Genomic DNA, 22593 nt, shown 5'->3' on the forward strand with positions numbered 1-22593 from the left:
TAACGATATATACTATTACGTATTAACGTTTAACGTTATATAGTATTACCATATCACGTATAACGTTGTATATTATTACGTACTAACATATAACGTTATATACTATTACTATATAACGTATAACGTTATATACTATTACTATATAACGTATAACGTTATATACTATTACTATATAACGTATAACGATATATACTATTCCGTACTATCGTATAACGTTATATAGTTTTACCATATCACGTATAACGTTGTATACTATTACGTAATAACGTATAACGTTATGTACTATTACGTAATAACGTATAACGTTATATAGTATTGCCATATCACGTATAACGTTATATACTATTACTATATAACGTATAACGATATATACTATTCCGTACTATCGTATAACGTTATATAGTTTTACCATATCACGTATAACGATATATACTATTACGTATTAACGTTTAACGTTATATAGTATTACCATATCACGTATAACGTTGTATATTATTACGTACTAACATATAACGTTATATACTATTACTATATAACGTATAACGTTAAATACTATTACTATATAACGTATAACGTTATATACTATTACTATATAACGCATAACGTTATATACTATTACTATATAACGTATAACGTTATATACTATTACTATATAACGTATATCGCTATATACTATTACTATATAACGTATAACGATATATACTATTACGTATTAACGTATAACGTTATATACTATTACGTAATAGCGTATAACGTTATATAGTATTACCATATCACGTATAACGTTGTATATTATTACGTACTAACGTATAACGTTATATACTATTACTATATAACGTATGACGTTATATACTATTACTATATAACGTATAACGTTATATAGTATTACTATATAACGTATAACGTTATATAGTATTACTATATAACGTATAACGATATATACTATTACTATATAACGTATAACGTTATATACTATTACTATATAACGTATAACGTTATATACTATTACTATATAACGTATAACGATATATACTATTACGTATTAACGTATAACGTTATATAGTTTTACCATATCACGTATAACGTTGTATACTATTACGTAATCACGTATAACGTTATATACTATTACGTAATAACGTATAACGTTATATAGTATTGCCATATCACGTATAACGTTGTATATTATTACGTACTAACGTATAACGTTATATACTATTACTATATAACGTATAACGTTATATACTATTACTATATAACGTATAACGTTATATACTATTACTATATAACGTATAGCGTTATATACTATTACTATATAACGTATAACGTTATATACTATTACTATATAACGTATAACGATATATACTATTACGTATTAACGTATAACGTTATATAGTTTTACCATATCACGTATAACGTTATATACTATTACTATATAACGTATAACGTTATATACTATTACTATATAACGTATAACGTTATATACTATTACTATATAACGTACAACGTTATATACTATTACTATATAACGTATAACGATATATACTATTACGCATTAACGTTTAACGTTATATACTATTACTATATAACGTATAACGTTATATACTATTACTATATAGCGTATAACGATATATACTATTACGCATTAACGTTTAACGTTATATAGTATTACCATATCACGTATAACGTTGTATATTATTACGTACTAACGTATAATGTTATATACTATTACTATATAACGTATAACGTTATATTCTATTACTATATAACGTATAACGTTATATACTATTACTATATAACGTATAACGATATATACTATTCCGTACTATCGTATAACGTTATATACTATTACTATATAACGCATAACGTTATATACTATTACTATATAACGTATAACGTTATATACTATTACTATATAACGCATAACGTTATATAATATTACTATATAACGTATAACGTTATATACTATTACTATATAACGTATAACGATATATACTATTACGTATTAACGTATAACGTTATATAGTATTACCATATCACGTATAACGTTGTATATTATTACGTACTAACGTATAACGTTATATACTATTACTATATAACGTATAACGTTATATACTATTACTATATAACGTATAACGTTATATACTATTACTATATAACGTATAACGTTATATACTATTACTATATAACGTATAACGTTATATACTATTACTATATAACGTATAACGTTATATACTATTACTATATAACGTATAACGATATATACTATTACGTATTAACGTATAACGTTATATAGTTTTACCATATCACGTATAACGTTGTATACTATTACGTAATAACGTATAACGTTATATACTATTACGTAATAACGTATAACGTTATATAGTATTGCCATATCACGTATAACGTTGTATATTATTACGTACTAACGTATAACGTTATATACTATTACTATATAACGTATAACGTTATATACTATTACTATATAACGTATAACGTTATATACTATTACTATATAACGTATAACGTTATATACTATTACTATATAACGTATAACGATATATACTAGTACGTATTAACGTTTAACGTTATATAGTATTACCATATCACGTATAACGTTGTATATTATTACGTACTAACGTATAACGTTATATACTATTACTATATAACGTATAACGTTATATACTATTACTATATAACGTATAACGTTATATACTATTACTATATAACGTATAACGTTATATACTATTACTATATAACGTATAACGTTATATACTATTACTATATAACGTATAACGATATATACTATTCCGTACTATCGTATAACGTTATATACTATTACTATATAACGCATAACGTTATATACTATTACTATATAACGTATAACGTTATATACTATTACTGTATAACGTATAACGTTATATACTATTACTATATAACGTATAACGTTGTATAGTATTACCATATAACGTATAACGTTATATACTATTACGTACTAACGTATAACGTTATATACTATAACTATATAACGTATATCGCTATATACTATTACTATATAACGTATAACGATATATACTATTACGTATTAACGTATAACGTTATATACTATTACGTAATAGCGTATAGCGTTATATAGTATTACCATATCACGTATAACGTCATATACTATTACGTACTATCGTATAACGTTATATACTATTACTATATAACGCATAACGTTATATACTATTACTATATAACGTATAACGATATATATTATTACGTACTAACGTATAACGTTGTATACTATTACTATATAACGTATAACGTTATATACTATTACTATATAACGTATAACGTTATATACTATTACTATATAACGTATGACGTTATATACTATTACTATATAACGTATAACGTTATATACTATTACTATATAACGTATAACGTTATATACTATTACTATATAACGTATAACGATATATACTATTACGTATTAACGTTTAACGTTATATAGTATTACCATATCACGTATAACGTTGTATATTATTACGTACTAACATATAACGTTATATACTATTACTATATAACGTATAACGTTATATACTATTACTATATAACGTATAACGTTATATACTATTACTATATAACGTATAACGATATATACTATTCCGTACTATCGTATAACGTTATATAGTTTTACCATATCACGTATAACGTTGTATACTATTACGTAATAACGTATAACGTTATGTACTATTACGTAATAACGTATAACGTTATATAGTATTGCCATATCACGTATAACGTTGTATATTATTACGTACTAACGTATAACGTTATATACTATTACTACATAACGCATAACGTTATGTAATATTACTATATAACGTATAACGTCATATACTATTACGTAATAACGTATAACGTTATATAGTATTGCCATATCACGTATACCGTTGTATATTATTACGTACTAACGTATAACGTTATATACTATTACTACATAACGTATAACGTTATATACTATTACTATATAACGTATAACGTTAAATACTATTACTATATAACGTATAACGTTATATACTATTACTATATAACGCATAACGTTATATACTATTACTATATAACGTATAACGTTATATACTATTACTATATAACGTATATCGCTATATACTATTACTATATAACGTATAACGATATATACTATTACGTATTAACGTATAACGTTATATACTATTACGTAATAGCGTATAACGTTATATAGTATTACCATATCACGTATAACGTTGTATATTATTACGTACTAACGTATAACGTTATATACTATTACTATATAACGTATGACGTTATATACTATTACTATATAACGTATAACGTTATATACTATTACTATATAACGTATAACGATATATACTATTCCGTACTATCGTATAACGTTATATACTATTACTATATAACGCATAACGTTATATACTATTACTATATAACGTATAACGTTATATACTATTACTATATAACGCATAACGTTATATAATATTACTATATAACGTATAACGTTATATACTATTACTATATAACGTATAACGATATATACTATTACGTATTAACGTATAACGTTATATAGTATTACCATATCACGTATAACGTTGTATATTATTACGTACTAACGTATAACGTTATATACTATTACTATATAACGTATAACGTTATATACTATTACTATATAACGTATAACGTTATATACTATTACTATATAACGTATAACGTTATATACTATTACTATATATCGTATAACGTTATATACTATTACTATATAACGTATAACGTTATATACTATTACTATATAACGTATAACGATATATACTATTACGTATTAACGTATAACGTTATATAGTTTTACCATATCACGTATAACGTTGTATACTATTACGTAATAACGTATAACGTTATATACTATTACGTAATAACGTATAACGTTATATAGTATTGCCATATCACGTATAACGTTGTATATTATTACGTACTAACGTATAACGTTATATACTATTACTATATAACGTATAACGTTATATACTATTACCATATACCGTATAACGTTAAATACTATTACTATATAACGTATAACGTTATATACTATTACTATATAACGCATAACGTTATATAATATTACTATATAACGTATAACGTTATATACTATTACTATATAACGTATAACGTTATATACTATTACTATATAACGTATATCGCTATATACTATTACTATATAACGTATAACGATATATACTATTACGTATTAACGTATAACGTTATACACTATTACGTAATAGCGTATAACGTTAGATAATATTACTATATAACGTATAACGTTATATACTATTACTATATAACGTATAACGTTATATACTATTACTATATAACGTATAACGTTATATACTATTACTATATAACGTATAACGTTATATACTATTACTATATAACGTATAACGTTATATACTATTACTATATAACGTATAACGTTATATACTATTACTATATAACGTATAACGTTATATACTATTACTATATAACGTATAACGATATATACTAGTACGTATTAACGTTTAACGTTATATAGTATTACCATATCACGTATAACGTTGTATATTATTACGTACTAACGTATAACGTTATATACTATTACTATATAACGTATAACGTTATATACTATTACTATATAACGTATAACGTTATATACTATTACTATATAACGTATAACGTTATATACTATTACTATATAACGTATAACGATATATACTATTCCGTACTATCGTATAACGTTATATACTTATACTATATAACGTATAACGTTATATACTATTACTATATAACGTATAACGTTATATACTATTACTATATAACGTATAACGTTGTATAGTATTACCATATAACGTATAACGTTATATACTATTACGTACTAACGTATAACGTTATATACTATAACTATATAACGTATATCGCTATATACTATTACTATATAACGTATAACGATATATACTATTACGTATTAACGTATAACGTTATATACTATTACGTAATAGCGTATAGCGTTATATAGTATTACCATATCACGTATAACGTCATATACTATTACGTACTATCGTATAACGTTATATACTATTACTATATAACGCATAACGTTATATACTATTACTATATAACGTATAACGATATATATTATTACGTACTAACGTATAACGTTATATACTATTACTATATAACGTATAACGTTGTATAGTATTACCATATAACGTATAACGTTATATACTATTACGTACTAACGTATAACGTTATATACTATAACTATATAACGTATATCGCTATATACTATTACTATATAACGTATAACGTTATATACTATTACGTACTAACGTATAACGTTATATACTATAACTATATAACGTATAACGTTATATACTATTACTATATAACGTATGACGTTATATACTATTACTATATAACGTATAACGTTATATACTATTACTATATAACGTATAACGTTATATACTATTACTATATAACGTATAACGATATATACTATTCCGTACTATCGTATAACGTTATATACTATTACTATATAACGCATAACGTTATATACTTATACTATATAACGTATAACGTTATATACTATTACTATATAACGTATAACGTTATATACTATTACTATATAACGTATAACGTTATATACTATTACTATATAACGTATAACGATATATACTATTACGTATTAACGTTTAACGTTATATAGTATTACCATATCACGTATAACGTTGTATACTATTACGTATTAACGTATAACGTTATATAGTATTACCATATCACGTATAACGTTGTATATTATTACGTACTAACGTATAACGTTATATACTATTACTATATAACGTATAACGTTATATACTATTACTATACAACGTATAACGTTATATACTATTACTATATAACGTATAACGTTATATACTATTACTATATAACGTATAACGTTATATACTATTACTATATAACGTATAACGATATATACTATTTCGTATTAACGTATAACGTTATATAGTTTTACCATATCACGTATAACGTTGTATACTATTACGTAATAACGTATAACGTTATATACTATTACGTAATAACGTATAACGTTACATAGTATTGCCATATCACGTATAACGTTGTATATTATTACGTACTGACGTATAACGTTATATACTATTACTATATAACGCATAACGTTATATAATATTACTATATAACGTATAACGTTATACGTTATTACGTAATAACGTATAACGTTATATAGTATTGCCATATCACGTATAACGTTGTATATTATTACGTACTAACGTATAACGTTATATACTATTACTATATAACGTATAACGTTATATACTATTACTATTTAACGTATAACGTTAAATACTATTACTATATAACGCATAACGTTATATAATATTACTATATAACGTATAACGTTATATACTATTACTATATAACATATAACGATATATACTATTACGTATTAACGTATAACGTTATATACTATTACGTAATAGCGTATAACGTTAGATAATATTACTATATAACGTATAACGTTATATACTATTACTATATAACGTATAACGTTATATACTTATACTATATAACGTATAACGTTATATACTATTACTATATAACGTATAACGTTATATACTATTACTATATAACGTATAACGTTATATAATATTACTATATAACGTATAACGTTATATACTATTACTATATAACGTATAACGTTATATAGTATTGCCATATCACGTATAACGTCATATACTATTACGTACTATCGTATAACGTTATGTACTATTACTATATAACGCATAACGTTATATACTATTACTATATAACGTATAACGATATATATTATTACGTACTAACGTATAACGTTGTATACTATTACTATATAACGTATAACGTTATATACTATTACTATATAACGTATAACGTTATATACTATTACTATATAACGTATGACGTTATATACTATTACTATATAACGTATAACGTTATATACTATTACTATATAACGTATAACGTTATATACTATTACTATATAACGTATAACGATATATACTATTACGTATTAACGTTTAACGTTATATAGTATTACCATATCACGTATAACGTTGTATATTATTACGTACTAACATATAACGTTATATACTATTACTATATAACGTATAACGTTATATACTATTACTATATAACGTATAACGTTATATACTATTACTATATAACGTATAACGATATATACTATTCCGTACTATCGTATAACGTTATATACTATTACTATATAACGCATAACGTTATATACTATTACTATATAACGTATAACGTTATATACTATTACTATATAACGCATAACGTTATATAATATTACTATATAACGTATAACGTTATATACTATTACTATATAACGTATAACGGTATATACTATTACGTATTAACGTATAACGTTATATAGTATTACCATATCACGTATAACGTTGTATATTATTACGTACTAACGTATAACGTTATATACTATTACTATATAACGTATAACGTTATATACTATTACTATATAACGTATAACGTTATATACTATTACTATATAACGTATAACGTTATATACTATTACTATATAACGTATAACGTTATATTCCATTACTATATAACGTATAACGTTATATACTATTACTATATAACGTATAACGATATATACTATTACGTATTAACGTATAACGTTATATAGTTTTACCATATCACGTATAACGTTGTATACTATTACGTAATAACGTATAACGTTATGTACTATTACGTAATAACGTATAACGTTATATAGTATTGCCATATCACGTATAACGTTGTATATTATTACGTACTAACGTATAACGTTATATACTATTACTACATAACGCATAACGTTATATAATATTACTATATAACGTATAACGTCATATACTATTACGTAATAACGTATAACGTTATATAGTATTGCCATATCACGTATACCGTTGTATATTATTACGTACTAACGTATAACGTTATATACTATTACTACATAACGTATAACGTTATATACTATTACTATATAACGTATAACGTTAAATACTATTACTATATAACGTATAACGTTATATACTATTACTATATAACGCATAACGTTATATAATATTACTATATAACGTATAACGTTATATACTATTACTATATAACGTATAACATTATATACTATTACTATATAACGTATATCGCTATATACTATTACTATATAACGTATAACGATATATACTATTACGTATTAACGTATAACGTTATATACTGTTACGTAATAGCGTATAACGTTATATAGTATTACCATATCACGTATAACGTTGTATATTATTACGTACTAACGCATAACGTTATATACTATTACTATATAACGTATAACGTTATATACTATTACTATATAACATATAACGTTATATACTATTACTATATAACGTATAACGGTATATACTATTCCGTACTATCGTATAACGTTATATACTATTACTATATAATGCATAACGTTATATACTATTACTATATAACGTATAACGTTATATACTATTACTATATAACGCATAAAAGTTATATAATATTACTATATAACGTATATCGCTATATACTATTACTATATAACGTATAACGATATATACTATTACGTATTAACGTATAACGTTATATACTATTACGTAATAGCGTATAACGTTATATAGTATTACCATATCACGTATAACGTTATATACTATTACGTACTATCGTATAACGTTATATACTATTACTATATAACGTATATCGCTATATACTATAACTATATAACGTATAACGATATATACTATTACTATATAACGTATAACGTTATATACTATTACGTAATAACGTATAACGTTATATAGTATTGCCATATCACGTATAACGTTGTATATTATTACGTACTAACGTATAACGTTATATACAATTACTATATAACGTATAACGTTATATACTATTACTATATAACGTATAACGTTATATACTATTACTATATAACGTATAACGTTATATACTATTACTATGTAACGCATAACGTTATATACTATTACTATATAACGTATAACGAATATATGTCGAATATATGTCGAATTATTATATGTGTCGAATTGTCGTTTGGATTTCGAGCGCGAGACGATTCTTCGTTAGCATTTGCCATCATGATGTTCAATAAAGGTTGTATTTACATAAAATTATATTTCTTTACAAAGTTTGATAAATAATTAGTTTATCGGTTAACTAAGATAACAAACAATAAGTAAACAAATGCTTTAAATAATATTCTTGGGTTCTGTAACGAATCCACGGTCAACGGGAAACTTTCTGTACGTTTTAATATATTTTTGATAGCACACTGACACGTTCACTCTGGCACAGGGGTTCTCTAAGACTGACTCCAAGACGATGACAGTAAACTCTCCAAGGAGATTGCAAAATAAAAGACAGATACAGTTACATATATCAAATACATATCGATCGGGAATATCAACAAATTCCCAAGCGCCGTAACTAGGCATTTCCACATAAACCAGCATTGCTCCTGATCAAGACTTGGTTGTTTATACACCGTATCCCTTAACACTGGAACCTCCTTTGTAAAACATTTCGTTCATCCCGTGACCGTGGCTACGTTCGGGGACCAGTTATGTCACCCCGAGCCCAAGTATTGAGAAATCTTCCAAAAGAAAGGCTCGATGTCTCTGCATCTCCGACATACTATTACTATATAACGCATAACGTTATATACTATTACTATATAACGTATAACGTTATATACTATTACTATATAACGCATAACGTTATATAATATTACTATATAACGTATAACGTTATATACTATTACTATATAACGTATAACGTTATATACTATTACTATATAACGTATAACGTTGTATAGTATTACCATATAACGTATAACGTTATATACTATTACGTACTAACGTATAACGTTATATACTATAACTATATAACGTATATCGCTATATACTATTGCTATATAACGTATAACGTTATATACTATTACCATATAACGTATAACGTTATATACTATTACTATGTAACGCATAACGTTATATACTATTACTATATAACGTATAACGAATATATGTCGAATATATGTCGAATTATTATATATGTCGAATTGTCGTTTGGATTTCGAGCGCGAGACGATTCTTCGTTAGCATTTGCCATCATGATGTTCAATAAAGGTTGTATTTACATAAAATTATATTTCTTTACAAAGTTTGATAAATAATTAGTTTATCGGTTAACTAAGATAACAAACAATAAGTAAACAAATGCTTTAAATAATATTCTTGGGTTCTGTAACGAATCCACGGTCAACGGGAAACTTTCTGTACGTTTTAATATATTTTTGATAGCACACTGACACGTTCACTCTGGCACAGGGGTTCTCTAAGACTGACTCCAAGACGATGACAGTAAACTCTCCAAGGAGATTGCAAAATAAAAGACAGATACAGTTACATATATCAAATACATATCGATCGGGAATATCAACAAATTCCCAAGCGCCGTAACTAGGCATTTCCACATAAACCAGCATTGCTCCTGATCAAGACTTGGTTGTTTATACACCGTATCCCTTAACACTGGAACCTCCTTTGTAAAACATTTCGTTCATCCCGTGACCGTGGCTACGTTCGGGGACCAGTTATGTCACCCCGAGCCCAAGTATTGAGAAATCTTCCAAAAGAAAGGCTCGATGTCTCTGCATCTCCGACATACTATTACTATATAACGCATAACGTTATATACTATTACTATATAACGTATAACGTTATATACTATTACTATATAACGCATAACGTTATATAATATTACTATATAACGTATAACGTTATATACTACTACTATATAACGTATAACGTTATATACTATTACTATATAACGTATAACGTTGTATAGTATTACCATATAACGTATAACGTTATATACTATTACGTACTAACGTATAACGTTATATACTATAACTATATAACGTATATCGCTATATACTATTGCTATATAACGTATAACGATATATACTATTACGTATTAACGTATAACGTTATATACTATTACGTAATAGCGTATAGCGTTATATAGTATTACCATATCACGTATAACGTCATATACTATTACGTACTATCGTATAACGTTATATACTATTACTATATAACGCATAACGTTATATAATATTACTATATAACGTATAACGTTATATACTATTACTATATAACGTATAACGTTATATACTTATACTATATAACGTATAACGTTATATACTATTACTATATAACGTATAACGTTATATACTATTACTATATAACGGATAACGTTATATACTATTACTATATAACGTATAACGTTATATACTATTACTATATAACGTATAACGTTATATACTATTACGTAATAACGTATAACGTTGTATATTATTACGTACTAACGTATAACGTTATATACTATTACTATATAACGTATAACGTTATATACTATTACTATATAACGTATAACGTTATATACTATTACTATATAACGCATAACGTTATATAATATTACTATATAACGTATAACGTTATATACTATTACTATATAACGTATAACGTTATATACTATTACTATATAACGTATAACGATATATACTATTACGTATTAACGTATAACGTTATATACTATTACTATATGACGCATAACGTTATATAATATTACTATATAACGTATAACGTTATATACTATTATTATATAACGTATAACGTTATATACTTATACTATATATCGTATAACGTTATATACTATTACTATATAACGCATAACGTTATATACTATTACTATATAACGTATAACGATATATACTATTACGTATTAACGTATAACGTTATATACTATTACTATATAACGTATAACGTTATATACTATTACTATATAGCGTATAACGATATATACTATTACGTATTAACGTATAACGTTATATACTATTACTATATAACGTATAACGTTATATACTATTACTATATAACGTATAACGTTATAATACTATTACTATATAACGTATAACTATATATACTATTACGTAATAACGTATAACGTTATATAGTAATGCCATATCACGTATAACGTTGTATATTATTACGTACTAACGTATAACGTTATATACTATTACGTAATAACGTATAACGCTATATAGTATTGCCATATCACGTATAACGTTGTATATTATTACGTACTAACGTATAACGTTATATACGATTACTATATATCGTATAACGTTATATACTATTACTATATAACGTATAACGTTGTATATTATTACGTACTAACGTATAACGTTATATACGATTACTATATAACGTATAACGTTATATAATATTACTGTATAACATATAACGTTATATACTATTACTATATAACGTATAACGTTATATACTATTACTATATAACGTATAACGTTATATACTATTACTATATAACGTATAACGTTGTATATTATTACGTACTAACGTATAACGTTATATACGATTACTATATAACGTATAACGTTATATACTATTACTATATAACGTATAACGTTGTATATTATTACGTACTAACGTATAACGTTATATACGATTACTATATAACGTATAACGTTATATACTATTACTATATAACGTATAACGTTATATACTATTACTATATAACGTATAACGTTATATACTATTACTATATAACGTATAACGTTATATACTATTACTATATAACGAATAACGATATATACTATTACGTATTAACGTATAACGTTATATACTATTACTATATAACGCATAACGTTATATACTATTACTATATAACGTATAACGTTATATACTATTACTATATAACGTATAACGTTATATACTATTACTATATAACGTATAACGTTATATACTATTACTATATAACGTATAACGTTCTATACTATAACTATATAACGCATAACGTTATATAGTATTACTATATAACGTATAACGTTATATACTATTACTATATAACGTATAACGTTATATACTATTACTATATAACGTATAACGTTATATACTATTACTATATGACGCATAACGTTATATAATATTACTATATAACGTATAACGTTATATACTATTATTATATAACGTATAACGTTATATACTATTACTATATAACGTATAACGATATATACTATTACGTATTAACGTATAACGTTATATACTATTACTATATAACGTATAACGTTATATACTATTACTATATAACGTATAACGTTATATACTATTACTATATAACGTATAACGTTATATACTATTACTATATAACGTATAACGTTATATACTATTACTATATAACGTATAACGATATATACTATTACGCATTAACGTATAACGTTATATACTATTACTATATAACGTATAACGTTATATACTATTACTATATAACGTATAACGTTATATACTATTACTATATAACGTATAACGATATATACTATTACGTAATAACGTATAACGTTATATAGTATTGCCATATCACGTATAACGTTGTATATTATTGCGTACTAACGTATAACGTTATATACTATTACTATATAACGTATAACGTTATATACTATTACTATATAACGTATAACGATATATACTATTACGTATTAACGTATAACGTTATATACTATTACTATATAACGTATAACGACATATACTATTCCGTACTATCGTATAACGTTATATACTATTACTATATAACGCATAACGTTATATACTATTACTATATAGCGTATATCGTTATATACTATTACTATATAACGCATAACGTTATATAATATTACTATATAACGTATAACGTTATATACTATTACTATATGACGCATAACGTTATATAATATTACTATATAACGTATAACGTTATATACTATTATTATATAACGTATAACGTTATATACTATTACTATATAACGTATAACGATATATACTATTACGTATTAACGTATAACGTTATATACTATTACTATATAACGTATAACGTTATATACTATTACTATATAACGTATAACGTTATATACTATTACTATATAACGTATAACGATATATACTATTACGTATTAACGTATAACGTTATATAGTATTACCATATCACGTATAACGTTGTATATTATTACGTACTAACGTATAACGTTATATACTATTACGTAATAACGTATAACGTTATATAGTATTGCCATATCACGTATAACGTTGTATATTATTGCGTACTAACGTATAACGTTATATACTATTACTATATAACGTATAACGTTATATACTATTACTATATAACGTATAACGCTATATACTATTACTATATAACGTATAACGTTATATACTATTATTATATAACGCACAGCGTTATATAATATTACTATATAACGTATATCGTTATATACTATTACTATATAACGTATAACGTTATATACTTATACTATATAACGTATAACGTTATATACTATTACTATATAACGTATAACGATATATACTATTACGTATTAACGTATAACGTTATATACTATTACTATATAACGTATAACGTTATATACTATTACTATATAACGTATAACGTTATATACTTTTACTATATAACGTATAACGATATATACTATTCCGTACTATCGTATAACGTTATATACTATTACTGCATAATGCATAACGGTATATACTATTACTATATAACGTATTACGTTATATACTATTACTATATAGCGCATAACGTTATATAATATTACTATATAACGTATAACGTTATATACTATTACTATATAACGTATAACGATATATACTATCACGTATTAACGTATAACGTTATATACTATTACTATATAACGTATAACGTTATATACTATTACTATATAACGTATAACGTTATATACTATTACTATATAACGTATAACGATATATACTATTACGTATTAACGTATAACGTTATATACTATTACTATATAACGTATAACGTTATATACTAGTACGTACTATCGTATAACGTTATATACTATTACTATATAACGTATAACGTTATATACTATTACTATATAACGTATAACGTTATATAGTATTGCCATATCACGTATAACGTTGTATATTATTACGTACTAACGTATAATGTTATATACTATTACTATATAACGTATAACGATATATACTATTCCGTACTATCGTATAACGTTATATACTATTACTATATAACGCATAACGTTATATACTATTACTATATAGCGTATATCGTTATATACTATTACTATATAACGTATAACGTTATATACTATTACTATATAACGCATAACGTTATATAATATTACTATATAACGTATAACGTTATATACCATTACTATATAACGTATAACGTTATATACTATTACTATGTAACGTATAACGTTATATACTATTACTATATAACACATAACGTTATGTAATATTACTATATAACGTATAACGTTATATACTATTACTATATAACGTTATGCGTTATATAGTAATAGTATATAACGTATAACGATATATACTATTACGTATTAACGTATAACGTTATATACTATTACTATATAACGTATAACGTTATATACTATTACTATATAACGTATAACGTTATATACTATTACTATATAACGTATAACGTTATATACTATTACTATATAACGTATAACGATATATACTATTCCGTACTATCGTATAACGTTATATAATATTACTATATAACGTATAACGTTATATACCATTACTATATAACGTATAACGTTATATACTATTACTATATAACGTATAACGTTATATACTATTACTATATAACGTATAACGTTATATACTATTACGTAATAACGTATAACGTTATATAGTATTGCCATATCACGTATAACGTTGTATATTATTACGTACTAACGTATAATGTTATATACTATTACTATATAACGTATAACGATATATACTATTCCGTACTATCGTATAACGTTATATACTATTACTATATAACGCATAACGTTATATACTATTACTATATAGCGTATATCGTTATATACTATTACTATATAACGCATAATGTTATATAATATTACTATATAACGTATAACGTTATATACTATTACTATATAACGTATAACGCTATATACTATTACTATATAACGTATAACGTTATATACTATTATTATATAACGCACAACGTTATATAATATTACTATATAACGTATATCGTTATATACTATTACTATATAACGTATAACGTTATATACTTATACTATATAACGTATAACGTTATATACTATTACTATATAACGCATAACGTTATATACTATTACTATATAACGTATAACGATATATACTATTACGTATTAACGTATAACGTTATATACTATTACTATATAACGTATAACGTTATATACTATTACTATATAACGTATAACGTTATATACTTTTACTATATAACGTATAACGATATATACTATTCCGTACTATCGTATAACGTTATATACTATTACTATATAACGCATAACGTTATATACTATTACTATATAGCGTATATCGTTATATACTATTACTATATAACGTATAACGTTATATACTATTACTATATAGCGCATAACGTTATATAATATTACTATATAACGTATAACGTTATATAATATTACTATATAACGTATAACGTTATATACTATTACTATATAACGTATAACGATATATACTATCACGTATTAACGTATAACGTTATATACTATTACTATATAACGTATAACGTTATATACTATTACTATATAACGTATAACGTTATATACTATTACTATATAACGTATAACGATATATACTATTACGTATTAACGTATAACGTTATATACTATTACTATATAACGTATAACGTTATATACTAGTACGTACTATCGTATAACGTTATATACTATTACTATATAACGTATAACGTTATATACTATTACTATATAACGTATAACGTTATATAGTATTGCCATATCACGTATAACGTTGTATATTATTACGTACTAACGTATAATGTTATATACTATTACTATATAACGTATAACGATATATACTATTCCGTACTATCGTATAACGTTATATACTATTACTATATAACGCATAACGTTATATACTATTACTATATAGCGTATATCGTTATATACTATTACTATATAACGTATAACGTTATATACTATTACTATATAACGCATAACGTTATATAATATTACTATATAACGTATAACGTTATATACCATTACTATATAACGTATAACGTTATATACTATTACTATGTAACGTATAACGTTATATACTATTACTATATAACACATAACGTTATGTAATATTACTATATAACGTATAACGTTATATACTATTACTATATAACGTATGACGTTATATACTTATACTATATAACGTATAACGATATATACTATTACGTATTAACGTATAACGTTATATACTATTACTATATAACGTATAACGTTATATACTATTACTATATAACGTATAACGTTATATACTATTACTATATAACGTATAACGATATATACTATTACTATATAACGTATAACGTTATATACTATTACTATATAACGTATAACGTTATATACTATTACGTAATAACGTATAACGTTATATAGTATTGCCATATCACGTATAACGTTGTATATTATTACGTACTAACGTATAATGTTATATACTATTACTATATAACGTATAACGATATATACTATTCCGTACTATCGTATAACGTTATATACTATTACTATATAACGCATAACGTTATATAATATTACTATATAACGTATAACGTTATATACCATTACTATATAACGTATAACGTTATATACTATTACTATGTAACGTATAACGTTATATACTATTACTATATAACACATAACGTTATGTAATATTACTATATAACGTATAACGTTATATACTATTACTATATAACGTATGACGTTATATACTTATACTATATAACGTATAACGATATATACTATTACGTATTAACGTATAACGTTATATACTATTACTATATAACGTATAACGTTATATACTATTACTATATAACGTATAACGTTATATACTATTACTATATAACGTATAACGATATATACTATTACTATATAACGTATAACGTTATATACTATTACTATATAACGTATAACGTTATATACTATTACGTAATAACGTATAACGTTATATAGTATTGCCATATCACGTATAACGTTGTATATTATTACGTACTAACGTATAATGTTATATACTATTACTATATAACGTATAACGATATATACTATTCCGTACTATCGTATAACGTTATATACTATTACTATATAACGCATAACGTTATATACTATTACTATATAGCGTATATCGTTATATACTATTACTATATAACGCATAATGTTATATAATATTACTATATAACGTATAACGTTATATACTATTACTATATAACGTATAACGCTATATACTATTACTATATAACGTATAACGTTATATAGTAATATTATATAACGCACAACGTTATATAATATTACTATATAACGTATATCGTTATATACTATTACTATATAACGTATAACGTTATATACTTATACTATATAACGTATAACGTTATATACTATTACTATATAACGCATAACGTTATATACTATTACTATATAACGTATAACGATATATACTATTACGTATTAACGTATAACGTTATATACTATTACTATATAACGTATAACGTTATATACTATTACTATATAACGTATAACGTTATATACTTTTACTATATAACGTATAACGATATATACTATTCCGTACTATCGTATAACGTTATATACTATTACTGCATAATGCATAACGTTATATACTATTACTATATAACGTATAACGTTATATACTATTACTATATAGCGCATAACGTTATATAATATTACTATATAACGTATAACGTTATATACTATTACTATATAACGTATAACGATATATACTATCACGTATTAACGTATAACGTTATATACTATTACTATATAACGTATAACGTTATATACTATTACTATATAACGTATAACGTTATATACTATTACTATATAACGTATAACGTTATATACTATTACTATATAACGAATAACGATATATACTATTACGTATTAACGTATAACGTTATATACTATTACTATATAACGTATAACGTTATATACTATTACTATATAACGTATAACGTTATATACTATTACTATATAACGTATAACGATATATACTATTACGTAATAACGTATAACGTTATATAGTATTGCCATATCACGTATAACGTTGTATATTATTGCGTACTAACGTATAACGTTATATACTATTACTATATAACGTATAACGTTATATACTATTACTATATAACGTATAACGTTATATACTATTACTATATAACGTATAACGATATATACTATTACGTATTAACGTGTAACGTTATATACTATTACTATATAACGTATAACGATATATACTATTCCGTACTATCGTATAACGTTATATACTATTACTATATAACGCATAACGTTATATACTATTACTATATAGCGTATATCGTTATATACTATTACTATATAACGCATAACGTTATATAATATTACTATATAACGTATAACGTTATATACTATTACTATATAACGTATAACGTTATATACTATTACTCTATAACGTATAACGTTATATACTATTACTATATAACGTATAACGTTATATACTATTACTATATAACGTATAACGTTCTATACTATAACTATATAACGCATAACGTTATATAATATTACTATATAACGTATAACGTTATATACTATTACTATATAACGTATAACGTTATATACTATTACTATATAACGTATAACGTTATATACTATTACTATATGACGCATAACGTTATATAATATTACTATATAACGTATAACGTTATATACTATTATTATATAACGTATAACGTTATATACTATTACTATATAACGTATAACGATATATACTATTACGTATTAACGTATAACGTTATATACTATTACTATATAACGTATAACGTTATATACTATTACTATATAACGTATAACGTTATATACTATTACTATATAACGTATAACGTTATATACTATTACTATATAACGTATAACGATATATACTATTACGTAATAACGTATAACGATATATACTATTACGTAATAACGTATAACGTTATATAGTATTGCCATATCACGTATAACGTTGTATATTATTACGTACTAACGTATAACGTTATATACTATTACTATATAACGTATAACGTTATATACTATTACTATATAACGTATAACGTTATATACTATTACTATATAACGTATAACGATATATACTATTACGTATTAACGTATAACGTTATATACTATTACTATATAACGTATAACGTTATATACTATTACTATATAACGTATAACGTTATATACTATTACTATATAACGTATAACGATATATACTATTACGTATTAACGTATAACGTTATATAGTATTACCATATCACGTATAACGTTGTATATTATTACGTACTAACGTATAACGTTATATACTATTACGTAATAACGTATAACGTTATATAGTATTGCCATATCACGTACAACGTTGTATATTATTGTGTACTAACGTATAACGTTATATACTATTACTATATAACGTATAACGTTATATACTATTGCTATATAACGTATAACGTTATATACTATTACTATATAACGTATAACGTTCTATACTATTACTATATAACGCATAACGTTATATAGTATTACTATATAACGTATAACGTTATATACTATTACTATATAACGTATAACGCTATATACTATTACTATATAACGTATAACGTTATATACTATTATTATATAACGCACAACGTTATATAATATTACTATATAACGTATATCGTTATATACTATTACTATATAACGTATAACGTTATATACTTATACTATATAACGTATAACGTTATATACTATTACTATATAACGCATAACGTTATATACTATTACTATATAACGTATAACGATATATACTATTACGTATTAACGTATAACGTTATATACTATTACTATATAACGTATAACGTTATATACTATTACTATATAACGTATAACGTTATATACTTTTACTATATAACGTATAACGATATATACTATTCCGTACTATCGTATAACGTTATATACTATTACTGCATAATGCATAACGTTATATACTATTACTATATAACGTATAACGTTATATACTATTACTATATAGCGCATAACGTTATATAATATTACTATATAACGTATAACGTTATATACTATTACTATATAACGTATAACGATATATACTATCACGTATTAACGTATAACGTTATATACTATTACTATATAACGTATAACGTTATATACTATTACTCTATAACGTATAACGTTATATACTATTACTATATAACGTATAACGATATATACTATTACGTATTAACGTATAACGTTATATACTATTACTATATAACGTATAACGTTAT

The sequence above is a fragment of the Bombus terrestris genome, chromosome 9 (genome assembly GCF_910591885.1).
Source record: "Bombus terrestris chromosome 9, iyBomTerr1.2, whole genome shotgun sequence".
Lineage (NCBI taxonomy): Eukaryota > Metazoa > Arthropoda > Insecta > Hymenoptera > Apidae > Bombus > Bombus terrestris.